At 45.5% G+C, this 18,646-nt stretch overlaps 1 protein-coding gene across 1 annotated transcript in view; it reads left to right on the plus strand.

Annotated features, from left to right (window-relative positions):
• Positions 1 to 4,327: 4,327 nt before the first annotated feature.
• Positions 4,328 to 18,646, plus strand: part of LOC107051757 (CXXC-type zinc finger protein 4) — a 156,713-nt gene continuing 142,394 nt past the window's right edge. The window contains exons 1-3 of the transcript XR_006939172.1: positions 4,328 to 4,373; positions 4,906 to 5,028; positions 13,956 to 14,028. The gene's annotated coding sequence lies outside the window, so the exon portion shown is untranslated. The remainder of the gene's footprint in view (positions 4,374 to 4,905; positions 5,029 to 13,955; positions 14,029 to 18,646) is intronic.

An 18,646-nucleotide genomic window follows, 5' to 3' on the forward strand; every position in this document is an offset into this window, starting at 1 on the left:
CTCTCTGCCCAATTCTCCAGCCTGTCTGGGTTGCCACTGAATGGCAGCACAGTCTTCTGCTGTGTCAGCCACTCTTCCCAGCTTTGTATCATCAGCAGACTTGCTGAAGGTGTACTCTATCCCTTCACACTGGTCACTGATGAAGATGTTGAACAAGACCGGTATAGAGGAGTGGAATTAGATATTTTGACAATCAATTAATGTGAGTCCTTTGATATATTCTTGATATATTCTTATCTCTAGCATTAACTTTAGCACACCTACTGTAATTTCAAACACCTATTAAGGATGAGTGGAAAAAGAACATACTGTCATCTTACAGAGCATGTTCAAAAGTGGCCAGCATTCTTCTCAAATAACGCAGCTCTGCCTCTCTTCTGCCACACAAAGCCCTTCTATCTATTTCATGTGGATAAGTGGTACAACAACCTGTTGGGATGAATATATCATGCTCACCACAGATTCAAAGCTATTGCAAGAAACGTCGACGCTGAGAATATGTATTTCTCTGCTGGCAGCAGACATTGAGTATTCTTAGGGAAGCGTTTTACCAAAATACTTTCGATAGTAATACCTCAAGAATACTTTCCTGTATTTGCGGAGGGGAGCATTTCAGTGCACATTTTCTTTCCTGTAGTCTCTTTCCTAATACTGCTGAAGAAATTGTTCTGGAAACAAGAGATGACCCTATTTTGGTTATGGGCACTCACTATACACTTTGGGGATGCCCATATTACATCACCAGTGGCCAGCTTAAGCCAGAATGCTTTCAGAAAATTGATGTTTTCCTTGGTTCTTTGCCATGGGGAATACGAGGAACAATAAAGAAGCTTACAAATAAACATGCGGCTGTAATTACCTGAGTAGCACCAAGAGACCATTATATTCAGAAGGAGGCAAGAAGCCATGCTGCTTCCCCCCAGCTCGTGTCCATTGCAGCAGGTGGTGAGATGGGCTGGGGATGTGCCGCCATGTGTTGAATTTACAGGGGTGAGAAACTCTTTGCTACACACTGCTGACAGCAAGAGTCACGTCAGAGGAGCCGAAGACTTGTTTAGGGCAGAATGTGCTGAAAGCAGTCCCAGCCCCTATGCTTCGTTGCATCAAGGCTCTCCTCAGCTTTCTACCTGGCACAGTGCATTTCCCAGGCTGAAATCACACAGGCTCAGAGCCTTGTAGAGAAACAGCAACTTCTGCCCAGGGCGGACATAACCACAGGCGGTAGGGATCATATGGGTGACGTGGGGAAAAGGCATGCTGAACAGATTTCACTGATGGTTGCTTATAAAACTGAAGGTAAAGAGAATGCGATGAAGGGGTGTGCTGATGGATTGCCTAAATAAAAGCTTAGAGGAGATGTAACATGTGGCCCCAGAAGTTAATAAAAATAGCTTAGTCTTCGCAGATCTTTTGTCAGGCAGCAATAACCGAAAGGAGAGGATGGGAAAACATGCCAATCCCAGCAGGAATGAAGAACAGGAATGGGCATTGGGCTCTCTCCCACTGTGAATTCTGAGAGCTCCCACAGGGTTGGACCTGTGATTTATCTTCATATGGGGGATGTCATTTGGGCAATCTACCAGGGAGAAGCGTGCAGTATTGACAAGCTGTGCCAGTGCTGCAAAGCGTAAGGTGTTGCTGATTTCCAGCTCTCTGGATGAGGAGGCTGAGATTTTGTGCTTCGTTTCCATCACAATTACAGCACTATGAGCTGATAGTCTTTTTGGGGTTGCTTCTTCACAGCAGTTGTGGTTTATTAGTTTCTGTGTGTATATCAGTCACATAACTGTTTGGAAACAACCTACAGAGATGACAAACTGCAACGATAGCTACTTGAATACTTCTCAGGTGTGGGCTGTTCCTGTCAGCCCTGGAGCTGCCTGCACCTCCACCAATGCCAAATCTTGGGTGGAAGGGGGCAAGAGCTTTCCCGGCAGCCCAGTCTCTGGGATTCCTGCCATTCTCACTTTGCATTAAAAGAGCAAGTTTCCAGCTGCCATGATTATAAAGAAAAGGTTGAAAATGTAAACCCTCAGTATGCCAAAGCAACAGAAGCAACTATAAAGTAAATGATTTTTCTTTTTCCATTTAGTCCCGTTTTGAACTACTCCTCCTTTCTCTAGGAGGCTGATTCATTCTTTTGAATAGATTGTGTTGGCAATACTGTGTTTTTGTTCCCCCAGGGATAACTTCAGAGCTTTTCTTTCAAAACCACTTTGCCCAGTTTAGACATCTCTTGGAAAAACTAAATGAGAAGGAATTTGTAAGAAAAATTAATGATCTGCTAACATAAATTTTTCACAACCTCGCACAAGGATGGAGTGGGTTTGTAGAGTTACGGAACCGTGGTGACTAATAATAGTAATGAAGGGTCTGATTGTATCATGTGGTTAAAGATAGTCATAATACTCTAATTGTCTTTGCCGTTTTCCCACTCCTTGCTGTGACATCAGCCCGTCCCCAGACCATTACATCCTGCTCATGGCTCTTTCTTTGTTGATAAATAATGAGTCACTATACTGTATGACTTGTGCAGCTGCATTGCCAAATTTTCCTCTCTGCAGAATGAATCTCCCTTCCCTAGGGCTTAGTGTGCCTTGCAAATGGTGAGGTTTCTGTTGACATACGAGCCCATCAGCAGAGGATGAACTTGGCAAGGGGTGACTAGGCATGAGGTTCAACAAAGCCAAGTGCAAGGTCATAAACTTGGGTTTGTGGCAACCCCTGCTATCAGTACAAGCTGGCAGATGTAAGGATGGAGCACAGCCCTGCCAAAAGGGACCTAGGGGCACTGCTGGATGGCAGTTGGATGTGAGCCAGCAGTGTGCCCTCACAGCCCAGAAAGCCAACCATACCCTGTGCTGCATCAAAAGAAGTGTGGACGGCAGGTCAGGGAGGTGATCCTGCCCCTCTGCTCTGTGCTGTGAGACCTCACCTGGAGTAATGTGTCCAGACAGGGAGTTCTCCATGCAGGAGAGACTCTTGGAGTGCATCCAGAGGAGGGCCACAAAAATGACGCAAGGGATGGAATACCTCCCCACAAGGACAGGCTGAGAGAGTTGGGGCTGTGCGGCCTGGAGAGGACAAGGCTCCAGGGAGACCTGAGAGCGGCCTTTCAGTATCTAAAGAGGGGCTATAAGAAGGAAGGGGACAAACTCTTTAGCCGGGTCTGCAGCGACAGGACAAGGGGAAATGGTTTCACACTACAAGAGGAGAGATTTAGATTGGATGTAAGGAAGAAGTGTTTTAGAAGGCTGGTGAGGCACTGGCACAGGTTGCCCAGAGAGGCAGTGGATGCCCCGTCCCTGGAGACAGCCACGGTCAGGCTGGAGGGGCTCTGAGCACCTGATGGAGCTGTAGGTGTCCCTGTTTGCTGCAGGGAGTGGGATCACATGGCCTTTAGGGTTCCCTTCCAATTTAAATGACTCTACGATTCCCTGAAACAAGGCTCTGGCTGGCTGCTGTGCCCTGGGAGCAGGCTCACCTACAGGAAGTGGCATACTTTCATTCATGGCAAAGCACCACCACTGTGCACCAACAGTGGAAGCCACTGCGTGCCTGTGTGGGGTCTCAATGGACTGCCATTGTAGGGCACACTGGAGCCAGACCCGAGCTCTGCTGTGACTCAGAATGCAACTTGAGATGTTTACATTATAAGCAGGTGCACAAGGAAGTTCTGTGTTTCATCCACAAACAGTAATTCTGCAGTCAGACCCTACTCTCCAGCCTGCTGACAGGCTAAAAAACTCATTGTGAGCTCTAAAACAGCTGCCAAAAGGTAGTAAAAGGTGTGAGGGAGAGATGTGGTGTTTTCCAGAAAGCCAGCAAAGCGCACCCTTTGCTCTGACACCATTTCAGAGCGGAGGCCGTATGGAGCCCGGCACTCTGACCCCAAGGGTATAAAAGAGCCCTGAAGAAGCGGGATCCCCTCCCGCCGACCCTTCCCGCTGGGGTCGGCGCTGCGGCGGCCTGCATGCCGCGGGGCTCCGGGGCGGGGCTGTGAGGGCCGGGAGCGCCGCGGGCGGGCGGGCGCCGGGTGGCGGCAGGGGGCGCTGCGGCCCCGCCGTTGCTGCGGCGCGGGGGCGGCGGGAGCGCTGATCCTAATTGGAGGCGACGCGCGGCTCCTCCATCATCCTCCCGCAGCCCCTGCCGGCTCGCAGCGCCTGGGCGGGCGCTGACGGCGGCTCCGCGGGGGAGCGACAGCCGCCGGGGCAGGTGTTGCCGCCGGGTGGCCGCCCCCCGCGGCGAGGCGGGCCGCGCTGCGCAGTGCCGTGCTGGCTCCCCGCCCGCTCCCACCCCCCCTTCTCTCCCCCCGGGCGGCCATGTTGTCCCCCGGCGCGGCGGCCGTGGTGAAGGCGTGACGAAGCAGAAAGGTGCGGGGAAAACGCTCCCGCGGGTTAATAATTAAGCTTAAACGTCCTTCCCGTCGCCTTTTTTTTTTTTTTTCTTTTTTTTAATTTCAATCCCAGTGTTGTGTGTGCAAACATTGGCACTGTTCTCGTAAATACGAAAGGTGCGGGAGGTGGCAGCCCTGAGGACAAAAGGCAGCCCTGAGGGAAGCCTGTGCCCTCCTGAGGTGAGAGGGAGCGCCTCACCATGGCAACCTCCCGGTCCCCAAGTGGGGATAGTGCTGTCTTGGGGTGACCCACACGCCAAGCAAGGCCCAGGTCCCTGTCCAGGGGCTGGTGTTCCTCGGGGGGGGGGCTGTAGGTCAGCATGGGGGCAGGAGCCCAGAGCAGTCGCACTCTTCTAGAGGGAAGCGCCAAGCAGTGGGGTGATGCCTTCAGCGGGCATTGGTCGGGCTGGATGATCTTACTGGTCTTTCCAACCTTAAGGATCCTGTGACTCGATGACACTTATGGATCCCTTCCAACTCGGGATGTTCTGTATTCTGTGACTTTTCAGGTTGCGTCGGAGCCCTTCCTTTGACGCAGATGAAGAGTGCTGCACGCAGCAGGGCCGCGTGTCAGCAGGAGAAGCTGCCAAGCTCTCCCCGCCCATCACACCCTGCCAGGGCCTGTCTGTAAGGTAGAGTTTCCTGCTCTGTGCATGTTCGGAGGGAAGGAGACATCACAATGTTGCTCCTGGGCTGTGTGGGACACCTGGGCCAGTGCAGTGTGTTTGTCAGCTGTAATAAGCAGAGTATCTGAGAAGCAGATGTTCTCTGTCTTGCAAGTGCTACTCTGGCTGAGCGTAGCTGAGAAGGCAGCGAGGTCTCCTGAAGCCCGTGTGAGGTGTGAACGTGCAGGTTGTAATGATGTCTTAGAGGCAGAGTCCTAGCAATCTGATCCCTACGTGCAGAATTAAAGGGTTACGTACCCTGTCAGACATGCTATAGACATGGATTGGCTTTACAGAGATCTGCCATTACGCGTCTCCTCAGGTCTGCCGTTAGCTATTAAATCAAGGTTAGTGGATGTATTCTTCTGCAGCTTTGTACTCTTGGGGTGGATTTATATCCCCATCCCATAAGCACGGGTACTATACATCACACCCCCAGATGATGTCTAGTGCTGGAGTGCAACATGTAAAGGACTCTTTCAGTCCTTTACAACTGATATTAGAGCCTTTTTTGATGAGACTGGGCAGCTCTACTGCCCACAGCATGGCTGCGTATTAGCAGGATGACAAAGACTAGGTTTCTCTTGCCCTTTTACTTATACATGCTCCCTGATCCCAAAAGATGGCTGTGTACTGGACTGGAACAATACTTCTCTGACCTTTACATGAGCCCAGAGCAAATATGAGGAGAAGCTCTCTCTTTGTCCAGTCTCTGCTTGGACTTCAGGTAAACCTGGGCTCTAGGATGCGCCATTCTCAAATACTCCTCTTCATCCTGTGGCCACCTGGAAAAGACCATTCATCTTATGCATTAGAGAGATTTGCTTTACAGGATTCTGCATTTTCGTTATTTAAATAGCTTTTCCTGTTTCTTTACACTGACTTTTTCTCCATGTGTAGCGCTTGTGTGCTTTCTTCTCTGGTATTTTACATTCACCTAGACTAGAAGGCAAGGATGTATCAATTTATCTTTGGTTGCTGTTACACTGTCAAAGAATATCCACCATTCCCCAGCAGGAATTATATTTTCCTTTTTTGTGTGTTTACTTTTGGATCTTCACTTGCACTCCCAGCCCCTGCACATTTTGATTCCTTTTTAGATATTCTCTTTTCAAAATCCATCAAGTTTCTGCTTCTTCCCCCTGAAAGCCTCTGCCTTTACCTTCTGGAGTTCTTTTTGAATATATATATATATATTATTCTGTGGCTGTTTGAAGTCCTGGTTCTGCTTTGTCAATGTGTCCTCCACCTTCTTCATGTTGGCTGTCAGGTTCCTCTTCACAGCTTTACTTTTTAGCCATTCTCCTCCCATGCAAACATTACCCAGACAAAGCTGCTGGTAAACTTTGAGTGGGCTTTCTGTCTCTTCTAGTTGTGCTTCTGGGGTGTTTAGCAGGCTTGTGATCCATGGAAGCAAACTCTTGGGGACAGTAGTTTGTAGAATATAGCATAAATATCGGGCAGTGCCTTATTCTGCATGTAGAAAAGGTGTGGAGGAAAGAAGTTTAAACAGACTTTTGCCTACCTACTATTGCTTTGACTTGATTTATGATTTGGGTTCTCATGAAGACTTATGAATTCTTACAACGTTTGTCATTCTGAGCAAATTTGGCTCCAATTCTGGTATATATACATAAGTATCTATTTTGTCTAGAAAATGATAATGTTCGTATTTCCCAGTGGCAGTTCTGCAGACCTTTGTATTTTTCTTTTTTTGTCATTTTGAGCAAATTTTAGCCTGATTTTTGTTATATGTGGTTATGTAGTAGAGAGTATCTGTTTGTATTCACCAAAGCCAGTTCAGCAGCAGAAGCTCCTGAATCCAATTTAACTGCTTCTGTGCAAGCAAAGGAGCCAACTACTAACCCAGCTGGTCCTGATGGAGCTATATGAAACCAGTAACCACTTGGGTTTCCAGGTGCACCCACTGCCAGCCAAGCTAAGGAGCACGTTACATAGGCTTGTGGGAATGTGCTGATGGCATCTCATGGACTTTACTGCAGTTGGCATAAATCTGTCTGCCTTTCATCTCACACAGGCACGGCTGTGGGAGCAAAACAAAAAATCAGCTGAGTAAGGAACTGTGGCTGAGGTTTTGTTTACAGGAGAACGAAACGTAGCAAGTACGGTACAGTGAGTAAGTGAGGCGACTAGTCTGTCCTTCAGAGGATGGCATTTGGTTCTATTCTCCCTTTGTGGGGGAAAAAGATTGGCTATCACATTTTTTGATACATAATGACTGAGTAGATGAGTTTTCTGGCTTGAAAACTTTTCTCTTTCTTTGTAGACAAAAATCTGGTTACTGGAGCTCTGTACTTTGGACTGTACAATTCTTCCTAGAGCTGGATGAAGGCAAAGTGACACTAAGCAGTAGATTTGCTGAAGGACACAAATTTTTCAGGGAGACTGGATCTGTTTTGGTGTGACATGAAATTTAGCGAAGGCTTATTGCAAGGAAAACAAACAAACAAATACAAATCACACCGAGAAAAAGGAAGGGTTTAAACAGTGATTTAAATTTGTGTGGCCTTTTTTTTTCCTTTCATGTCAAAAATATAGAGGAGAGGATTTAATACATTAAAAGCAAATATTTCCTCCTTTGTTCCTCCTTGCTTTTTTTTTCTTTTTCCTTAGCCATACTCCCCACCCCCTTAGCTTTTATTCTAAGTAGATTCAACTGAAATTTTTTCTACCCATGATTGTTTTTTGTTTGGCCGTTGAACCAGATAATCCAATATTTGCACAGCTCTCCCTGGAGCTGCACAAAGAGGTAGCACTGTCATTATGATAGGTAGACCTCAGGAGATAGCGTGGAAGCACAGGGTCTCCTAGCAGAAGCTCCCTGGCCTTTAAATGTTCGCTCTCAGATCTCCAGGATTTCCCTGCAAATCTCTGGGTTGTGCTGTATGAGAGGGGTTGAAGTGGTGAGGGTCTGCGCATTCCCCATGGAATGCAGAGGAAAAATGCCATTCAGCAACAGGGCGGGGAGTTCCTGGACTGTTCACGAGTATTTTTCCTCTAGGGAAAGATAAGGCTTCTAGTGTTAAATGCCAGGATTTATTCATATATATACACGCACACACATATGTATTTGAGATTTATTTTATTTTGTGTGTGTTTTTTTTATTATTCTGAAAACAGGTTTATTTATATACGTGTATACTTCTTTGTTGCTATTGGTTCTCACATAGCTTAATGTACCTCGTTCCGTTTGTACAAAAATATTTGTTCCTGACTGAACTCCTTTTCTGCTGTTTGCACCATAACATCCTGGTATCATGAAAAGTGCTTGGCCCAGGAAACGGCCTACTTGGATAGATGGCTTTTTCATGTCTATCAGTTTGCACGTGGAAATTCAAAGTTTCTCTGCTTCTCTGCCTTGGACAGTTAGTTGTATGCATTGCCTAAGCAAATGCCCACTGTTAGAAGCAGCTGCGGGTTTCCTACTTGTGAAATTTGTTTGCACAAATACTTTAAGCCACCAAATTCTCCACCCAAACCTGCCACACTTGCTCAGATCTTCTGACAATTACATTCTAATTAGACCCGGCATTCAAAGTCGCCTCCAGCACTTGAAATGAAAGTAATTTAGCCATAATAAAAGTAGTAGATTGACAGCTCTGGAGGCTGAACTCAGTTCATCTGCAAAACATGCCCAAGGTGGGAAAGAGCTACAAGAATCGCCACGGTGACTGTCTGAAGGGCTTGACCCCTGCCTTGAAATGACAACCTCCAAGGGGTGAACATATGGGTAATTTTCTGCAGGTCGCCTACTGTCACTACTGAGGGTGCTGCTAATTACTGACAATAATTAGTGTATTGTCTTCGCTATGAGTACTTTTCCACGATGGAAGAGCACGTGATTTATTGTACGATAACAATCAAATGCCCATCATGTAGTGACAGTGTTTAGTAAGTTAAGAATTATTCTGAATTTGAACCACAGCTGGCGAGGTGAAAGGCTTTATCCTATTACCAGTCCCCTGAATCGTTCAGTCTAAAGTGTGAGGCACAGGGCTGTGATTACCAATTCATTTCATAAAGGCCAAGCATTTAAAATTCTCTCAAACTAGCAGCTGCTTGAGGAATGAAAAAGCTCTTAGGTCTGGACAAATATCTTTTCCTTCATCTAGGTTAATTTAAAAAGAAAAACAACAATTCTTTCCCTTGACAAATGAGACTTTCAATCAGCATTGAGCTATCCTTGCAGAAGGATAACCTGTGTTCGCTTACTTGACATATGGAATTCTTCCACTTCCAGAGGTGGGAGCCATGGTTAGGCTGAAGAGCACTTGACAAAATAAGCTGCTTCATGTGACCGGTCCATAAGAGGAATCATTTAGGTTTAATGGGGAGAAAAGAATAGGCAATCACCAGCCTTAGGTCTCTTTTTTGGTGTGGTGTTGCTGGATTCTTTTATTGCTGTTGCTTATAGCCACGGACGGAGACAGGAAGGACTTTTGCTACTTTCCCCTCTCTTCCCTTTCCTTCTGTCCATTGGTTTCATAGGAAGGCCCACTGATGACTTCTGAAATGTGATAGGGATTAGCTTTCCTCCAGATGCTGAGCTAGAATACTCCTTACTGCAGGAGGCAAACCTTAATTCAGTTGGCGGTAGGATTACAGCAGGTACGTTCATCCTCAGAAACACTCATTTTTCCATACCTAATTATCTCTTCATCTGCCAAGTCACGAGGAAAATCAAAATCATCTTCTGTTTTAGATGATGTTTTCTTAGGATTGATGGGAGAATTCTGGGTGACATTCTCAAAAGCATTCAATTTACAGGATCAAAAGACTGTGGCTTATAGTAGCATCTGTTCCTCAGATGTATTGGGGACATTAGAAAACAGTACCTTTGGTTTAGCATAGGTGGAAGATTGCTGCCTTTATTGCCATTGGTATAGGGTAAGATCACCACTTGTGTTTTCAGATGATGCTTTGAAAATGATTATCTGGTACATTCTGACTGGAAACCGAGTTGCCCATAGGGCATGCTTCAAAAGAGTAAGAGCTTGCACTAATAATTCCACTATATTTTTTCCTTTGTCCCTCTGCAATACATTTTCCCAGCAACCGCAATCTGCTCCAGAGGAGGAATAAGGTGGTTTGGTTTTGCGTGTGTCTGTGTAAGGCATTTGATTTATGCTTAGGGCAGCTGGGGTTGTTTTCTTCTTTTCTGCAACATTCCTGTGTGATCTTCACATTACTATTCCCTAATTGAAAATTGGTTATAAGCAAGATGCTTTTCTGCCTGCTTCGTCAGTCTATTCTGCTTAGCCTACAAGCTGTTTCAGACAGAGGCTGTCTCTCATTCCAGAAGCGTGTACACTTCCAGTGTGCATGCTTTAATGGTCTCAGAATACTGTGCTGTAACACTCGCTGGCCACTTCTGATGTGGACTGGTTGTACCTACAGAGTCACGCACTGCATGTCCTTTTCTCATCCCTTTCTGTTCCCTCAGCCCTACTTGAGCAGAATTTGCTCACTATAACCCTGTCTGTGAATACCCACGGCAGCGTGTAGCTTTTCTCCTTGTCTCTGACTGTCTGTATCCGTACCAGCATTTTGGCTCAGCATTTAATCGATCACATCTGAATCTTGCCAAAACACAAATCCCATATGTAAGGTAGAATAAGGTAGAATAGCTTGGGATCACTTAGATTGATAAGAGCTGCATAAGTTTAAAGAACTATTAGGTCTCACGCTCGCATAAACTTACATTCTATGGCTTTGCATTCTGCTGTGCAGATTAAATCACAGCAGATCTGTCTGAAGCACCCACTGAGGATAAACAGCAGCGCGTCTTCCGCTCCGTTGTTTAATATCAGATGTTTTATTAAGGGAATTAAAATAAAACTTGACCTAAACAAGGCAGGCCTCCTGCTATTTTTAGAACGTTATGCTGTATTCCGTGTTCGTATTTCGCAGGCCGGTGTGTAATTAATGATGTGTGTCCTTCCTTCCCTTGCTAATTGATGCACAGCCTTTTGGGAGGTGGGCGTCATTATCAAACGTAATTGTGCAGAAATGTGAGAAGTGGAAAAGGGAAGAAACAACAACAAAAAAATCCCCTTTCCTTGATGTCCTCGCACAGTTGAAGTGTGGGGGGCGTTGCCCTAGCCAGTTCAGGACTTGCATGTCTCTCCCTCTGCTGCAGGCTCCGGAGGCTTTGAACAGCCTTTGGCTCCCAGCGCCTCCACGATCCTCTTTAGAGAAGTCATCTTAAGTGTGTCTGCTCCTCCTGCCGCCCCCTGCCCTGGTGCATGGCAAGAGGGCAGAGGAGCCTCTCCCTCCATTTTCTGCTCAGTGATCTCCATCTCATCGCTGTTCGCTTTCAGGTTGGGAGGCAGGTGTGCCAGAGACCGTAGGCTCCTTTAATCCCTATTAAGAACAGCAGATCACAGTGGCCCCTCTGGCCTTGTTCCCTATGACTATGAAACTAGCTTTAGCTGCACAGCGATTTAATCTTTCTAGTGGAAATGTAGTGCTGGTCAAAGGTCTGTGCTGCATCTTTTAGGACGGTTTCTTAGCTCCGTGAAGTTAATAGTGAGGGAGCATCCGCTCCAACTCACAGATTTTGGCAGAAGGCGCGTGCAACACGCCCACCTTCCTGCAGCTCTGCTCTCTTGCAGGGAACGGTCCCAAAGAGGAGAACCGAAGGCATGCAGCAGGCCTCCGCTGCAGGTCCCTCTTCTCAGTGCCACCCAGCCTGTGACCGGAGGGAGCGAACGAGCTCTGGGCTGTGTTATGAGCTGTGTGGGGATAAGAAGCAGCTCTGCGTCATTTTATCTGTAAAACTGACCTGGTGCAGCCCGTCAGCTGCTGCAGGTCCTCGCTGAGAGTGCAGACAGGGCAAGCTGGGGTGCCTGCACTGAACACTGCTCTGCCTGTGCCCCCCGGCAGCGCAGAGAGCGGAGGGAAGGGCTGACGGGGGGCAGCCTGCTCCTTTGGCTGTTCCCCCCAGTGCTGCTCCTCCATCTGCAGTTAATTTAGAGCCTACCTAAAGAGCGTCCACAACTACGTTTAAGCAAAAGTGGTTACCATAGTAACACTGGAGCTTTTCTAAATGCGGTCTATGATGTAAACAACTGAAACGACTGTCACCTCAAACAGTTGTTTATTTCTTCTGTGTAGTTTATTGAGTATTTAAATCTGTGGTAGCACACACAGATTTACCGCTTCTAAGTATAACTTAGAGCAGTAACACATTTTTTTTTCTTTTTGCTTCCATTTCAGCTGATCTGTTTCCATGTCAACAGCACACATTGATAAAGAATTGACATTCTGACTGCATGTGGCAGTGCAGGGTACGAGGTGGTAATTAAAGTAAATCAATGTTTCTAATGATGGCGATGTTAAAACTGTGCCAGAATCCTGGGATTCCCATGCACGGTAGCCAGAGATTGCTTCTTGAAGCTGCAGAGAGCGAGGCAAGAATTCTCAAGGGAACAGACTTTCTTTGCGAGGTTTTCAAGCCTTCCTGCTTATAGATGCAGAAATACTGGGAAAGCAAACTCACTCGCTCTCTGCCTGTCTCTCAGAAAAATGCACCTAGCACTGTCTGTTTGTGTGTGCACGTGTGTATTTGCTTTGGCTCATCCAGTTCTAATCTAGATGCAGCCTAGAAATGCATAAAGCATGCATTAAAAAAATAGAACTCAATTCTTGGACTAAAAACCTGTTTTGAGTCAAGTTTCTGGCAAAAACCGTGGAGCAGGAGGGCTTAATTAGCCCCCTCTCTACTCTTGATTTCCTTGTGGTGAATGTACGTATTGAAGTTACAGAGGGACGAGCAACATGGAGGCTCTGAAGGGCGTCTTTTAAACTCGGAGGCCTGCTCAACAAAGACCTGCACTCCAAATTGTGTACTTGGGGGATGAAAGTGGACTGCTTTTCTCTGTCTGTGTGAGCAGCATTTAGATTCACAATTGCCACAGTTGAGGTGTCATTGCTGTGTTTGTTTTGCTTTCTGTTAGAGCCTAGAGCAGCTCAGATCTGCATTAAGCACCCCGTTTATACACCCCAGGAGAGATGGACATAGTCCCCAAGAATTCCCAGACTAAGCAGACAGCAGATGGGGAGAGAGAGAAAACGCTACCCCCATTTTGCAGGGACAGAGAGGGATTGAAAGAAATTTGTTTAAAGCTGCAGATAGGAGGATGCAGGCTCCCTGCCTGCAGCTTGGGTGCCAGAAAATCCCTCACCTGCTATTTTATCAGTGTCATACTGAGTTTTGTGACAGGCATGGAAATCGACACTCTTTGCTCCTTAATTGAAATGTGCTCACTTCGAACGGTGAGCAAAGTTTGGGAATACATTTACATGGAGACATTTAGTTCTGTGGGGGACGCCCTGTCCAGTATGAAGTAGGATTGAGTTAGTAATTTCTGTTATTCTTGGGTCTATGCTAACTTCCTGGTCTTAAGCATCTAAATTACATGACTAGTGGTCATTGCTGCTGTAGGTTCTCTTGGTAGCCACTGAAGAATGAAATAGTTGTGTCCAAGCAACAGCGCAGGTCCCCTTCATCAGGCATTTAGCACTACTGCTTTGTGAATGTATAAATTCACTTGTTCTGTCTTCCGTATCGTGGGTTCATACCATTTCTGTGTTTTTGACAGACCCATGAACTTTCTTTGTCGAGGGAGGTTTCAGTGTTTAGACTAAATTCTTAGGTATTGTTTTAGAGAAAAAAAATGTAAATGTCAATAATAGTAACGTGATTCCCTATACCACTGAGGAGTACTAAAATGTGGTGAGTTTTATGCCATCATGCAAGCACAGAGGAGCAAACGCCTAACCCCGAAAGCAGTCGTTTGTGTATTGGAGATTGGAGATGAATCTAATAAGTCCTCCACATGTGCTAATGATCATGCTAATTTTATTTCCAGATTGGTGTTTTGGAGGACCTCTGAGCATTTCTGAAGAACTAAAGAATTATTCCTCACAGCAACCCATAAGGTGGTAAGTATTATTACTATATTTTGTAAAAGTGAAAGAATTGTGGGATATTGATAAGCAGAGAAATTGAAAAATCAGTCAAGTCAGTGGCAAATAACTTTTCCCTGTAGAAAAATATCGCTCTTTCTCATACAAGGCAGGTACAATGTTGATATGTTTCTGCAAACAAGCCATTGCGGAATGACTTTAATTTGATTGCCCAGGAGTGAGACTCTTTTAGGGTGTATTCTGTGATTGTCACTGAGGTGGTATAACATAAAGAATAGATTGCAGCTGAGAGGGGATTTGTAATCTGTTTGTTGGGCTTGAATATTGGCTGTAGCTGGCAGTAGAACAGCAGCTGGTTAGATGGGTCCACACAATAATGAAGGCTAAGAAGATCTAGCGCTCTCAGTTGAACTGCTGTTGGCCTTCCTTATCATATTACCTCATCTCCTAGCTGCAGGGACTGACAATCCTTCAAGGATGTACACACAGTACTTTTTTTCCCCCTTGCATTAGGGGGAGGAAAGCAGCAGAGGAGTGTTTCTTCTGAGAGGCTTGGCTGACTGGGTGGGGGAGTTCTGTGAAGGGAAACATCCAGCACCTGAGCGATTTAGCTTTGGAAGGAGCCAGGGGCTGGCAGGTGTCCCTCCTAGTGCCGCAGCCTCTCCTACCTGGCTCTGCCCTAGGTGGGGTGTCTCACTGGAAATGCTTTACATAACCTTGTGGCTTTCAGCTGCCATGACGTGTTTTGGTACCTATAGCTATTGTTCCATGGAGATATGACGAACCATATGGCAGTGCTGCTTTTACCCTCATTTTATTAGCTCGGTTTAATTAGCAGGCATTTATAATAACTTGATAGACCAATTCAATAAGCTACTGTCATGCTTTATCATAAATAATGGCCGTAGTAGCCGTAGTGATACTATTTTACTTAAATGAAGGTGGTTGACACATGCCATTGAGAATAAACTAAACATGATACATAACATAAACTGGTTATAAACACGTGGGCCCTACTGTTCACAAGCTCTGGAAACCCATTCACAATCATAAACAGCGGAGTTCTGAAGAATGAAAGGACAATCACACACATTTATATACAAACTGTTGCAGAATGGAGGAAATGCATAACCAACCACAGATAGCTGTTGAAGAAAAGCAGTTAACTTAGTACCAGAAATTCTGTACTAAAGACCTAGACCTTAAAAGGAGTAAACAAGACCCATTCCTGAGAAACAATTGAGAATTCTTTGTGTAGAGCAGAGGGACTATCTAAGTGATAGATGTGTAATGATGTTCGGTTATAATTGCATACAGCGTGACTACAGTGAAAGTGTTAATCTAGTTCTTTCCTGAATCTGAAACCAAACCTTGCTTTTACAACCTAGAATTTCTTAGCTTTGCCGAGGTGCAGTTTTGGAACCAGTAATTGAAAGAAAACTATAATTCTAATAGTTGAACTTGCCCTTTTTTCACCAGTGTTGTCCAATGACAGAAAGGGGAGGGTGAAGGAAACCAGTTACTTTACAACCCTTCATATAAAAAAAGATATGGTGGGAAATGTAGGGATTTTTTTATCCCTAATCTGATATATTATCTGGTATGTTAAGCTGTAGTTTTATGCCATTCTAAAACAAAAGAAATCAAAAGTCTGTCAGTGACAAAAACAAAACAAAATGGAAACTATCTTGTGGGATTTTAATAGAATTGTAAAGCACATTCTTTTGCCTTCGGGAAAACGCAAGGTGTTACTCACAGTTCTGCTTGGTTTCATTCAGTTCTGAGTCGCCTTTTCTTGTCAATGGGGTGCAATTCTCATGGAGTGAGACACTGCATACAGAATGAATGGAAGAAGTGCCTTAAACAGCTGTATACTGCATTAAGCAGTACCTCAACAGTTTATAGGGCTAATGGATGTGCACACTAACAACAGTGAACTGCAACATGTTTAAGGATCAGTACCAAAGGTCGTTCTGGAGGTAAGAGAAAGGGGAGGTTGAAAAGAGACAAGCAGGAATACAGTGTTGTGTGCACTGATTTCTCTGTTGTTACTTCATGACACAGGTTGCAAACTGAAGCATACGCAACTGAAATATTGCTTCAAGCTTTCCTAAACTTCAAAGCAGCTCATTTCTACTGGTGAGGATTGGGCAGAGGACATGGGAAGGGCAGTAGCTAGGGCATACTGAAACCCAGTGGGGCTTTCTGCTGGGGCAGATGTTACTGAGCAGTCCCTTCGGCTTTTTGAAGGGATAGGCATGCCTGTCCTTGGCTGTCTGTGCTGGTGAAGATAGGTGTGCAGACACAGGCATCCTAATGCCGTGAAGAAACCTGGGACCAGATAGAATGCTGCAGTGATTCAGAGTTAGTAGGTTTCTGACCAAAAACAGGCCGAAAGTGCATTCAGTGAGGCATGCTATACTGCTTTCTTCCTGTGCTGCCCTGGACGTGCCAGGTACAGTCCAGGTCTTTTTCTGGCTCTCAGCAGAGGAGCACCATAGCAAGTAACTGATTGCTCCATTAATTCTCCCATTCCTGTGATGTGAAGAGCTGCCACAGGAAGCGAAGCTGTGGGTTTCTGCTGGCAGGGGAAGCAATGACTGGCAAGTGTATGCTGCAGAGAAAGGGAAGTTTCCAGGGTGTCAAAAATGTCTCACCTTGGCTTTTGTTTGGGTGTTGTAATGCTGAGCCAGCATCCTGATGCACTTTGTTATTCTGGAAGAAAGCTACTCCATTTATGCCTCAGGTTCCTGTAAGAATTGCTGGGCCAGAGACTGGCCCATAATTGCAGCTGTCAGCTCACTGTTAAATGGAGAGATGTAAAATACCTCCTTGCACATCATTTATTAACATTTAAAATCCACCAGGGGACATATAAAACGTTTCTCTTTTTGTAACATTTATAAACTACCGAGGAACACAGACACATTCCCCTATATTAATTACTCTAATTTAGGCAATGTCCATGGAGGGGCCCATGAGCACACCAGCTACGATTCCCCCCACAATCCTTTTATTTCTAGTCATTGTGGTTCCCCTGAGTCCCTTCCAGCTGCAAATTCTCCCAGCATGAAGCAGAGTAATGCTGGAGAGTGAATGTATTTCCAGACCTTGTATACATGGGGGAGTTGCACTGAGATGACTGATAAACCTGCTTAGTTAAACCAATGCAAAATGTGTTGTGGGCAGTCTTATTTCATCTGGCCGCTTCTTTTAGATATAGATTAGCTTTGAAATCAAGTAAACCCCCATTTAACATCTTCAAATAAAGATGTATGAAGGCATTCACATCAGTTTAACTTGAATTGTTTCAGTCAGATGCAAACGAAACCGGTGAAATTTTCTTGTACTGAGATGACCTCGGTAAATACAAATTTCTGTCTGTCTTCTGCAGGCCTGAGGGATTGCAGCTATTCTGCAACTTTCTTTTCGCAAGGCATCATTTTAGTCACCTAAGCCTGGAGCCAGTGGGGGTTATAAACTCTACCCGATCAGCATAAGTCAACGGAGGGACATTTAGTGGTCAAGAAAGAATATGAAAGAAGGCAGCTTCACTTGTCCCCCTCCTCTCCTTTGAACATCTTCAGGCCTGCTGCTATAAATGGGTTGGGCCTGCCATGCATCCTCGGTGCCTTGCTGTTGCTGGCAGAATTTGCCGAGGGGCTGGGACGTGTAAGGTTGCCCAAGCAATGCATCTGACCAGGGTGGGGTCACCTTGGCACATCTTTAGACAACAAATTCTCTAGAGCTTTCAATCTTCTTTGCCAGACTTTGGGATTGGTACCCACATGCCAGAGCAAGAAAATGAACGGTTCTATTCCTCTTGGGTTATTTCAGCCAGTTGTTAAAATAGCTGATGAAAAGAAACTTGGCTGCTTGCAGTAGGCATGTTTTCCTGTGGTAGCATGACATTTGGAGAATAAAATGAACGTCATCATGAGTTTCCCCCATGATATAATTTGAAGAGTATTCCCCAGCTGCATGTGCTAAGCTGTGAGAGTTGTTGCTGAAAGCACATAATGTTGTGTATGCTTAATTTTAAATGACTACACCATGGAGAAGTCTGTATGTGTTACAGAGTTGCCAAGGTTTTGAATGAACAGACCTATGGTTTTCCTCGTCAGAGAGGAAGCCACATAAATGTTGCTCGTCACTTTCCTGCTCTACATCTGCCTTGTCACCTGGGGGTGTTTTAGCAAATGTCCCACGTCAGCAATAGAAGGGCAGTGGGAAATACGTGGGGCGGCCCCTGTAGGATTGTTGTGCCGAGGGTGGCTGATGAGGACCGGTGCCCCGAGGAGGGTCCTTTGGCAGAAGCATTCTTACCATGAGCTGTGACACTAAGTCGTATATCATAGGAGGGCTGAAATTTGTTTTTAGCAATTCAGGAACAAGATCCTACATCTGTTCCTAATTACAGGTAGGGATCTCAGAGGAGGTCTGAGTTACAGTGTATGTGGATATCAAAATGCATAGCTCTCATTACTTGAATAGGTAAATAATTTTATTCATCATCTGCGCGGGGACGTAGGAAGCGTAGCCCAGGAGATGTTAACAATTAACTGCAATCTCGTTTGCATTACTGGCTATCAATATCTTCAGCTCTTCTGCACAGTAGTTTAATATTGACTGT

The sequence above is a fragment of the Gallus gallus genome, chromosome 4 (assembly GCF_016699485.2).
Source record: "Gallus gallus isolate bGalGal1 chromosome 4, bGalGal1.mat.broiler.GRCg7b, whole genome shotgun sequence".
Classification (NCBI taxonomy): Eukaryota; Metazoa; Chordata; class Aves; order Galliformes; family Phasianidae; genus Gallus; species Gallus gallus.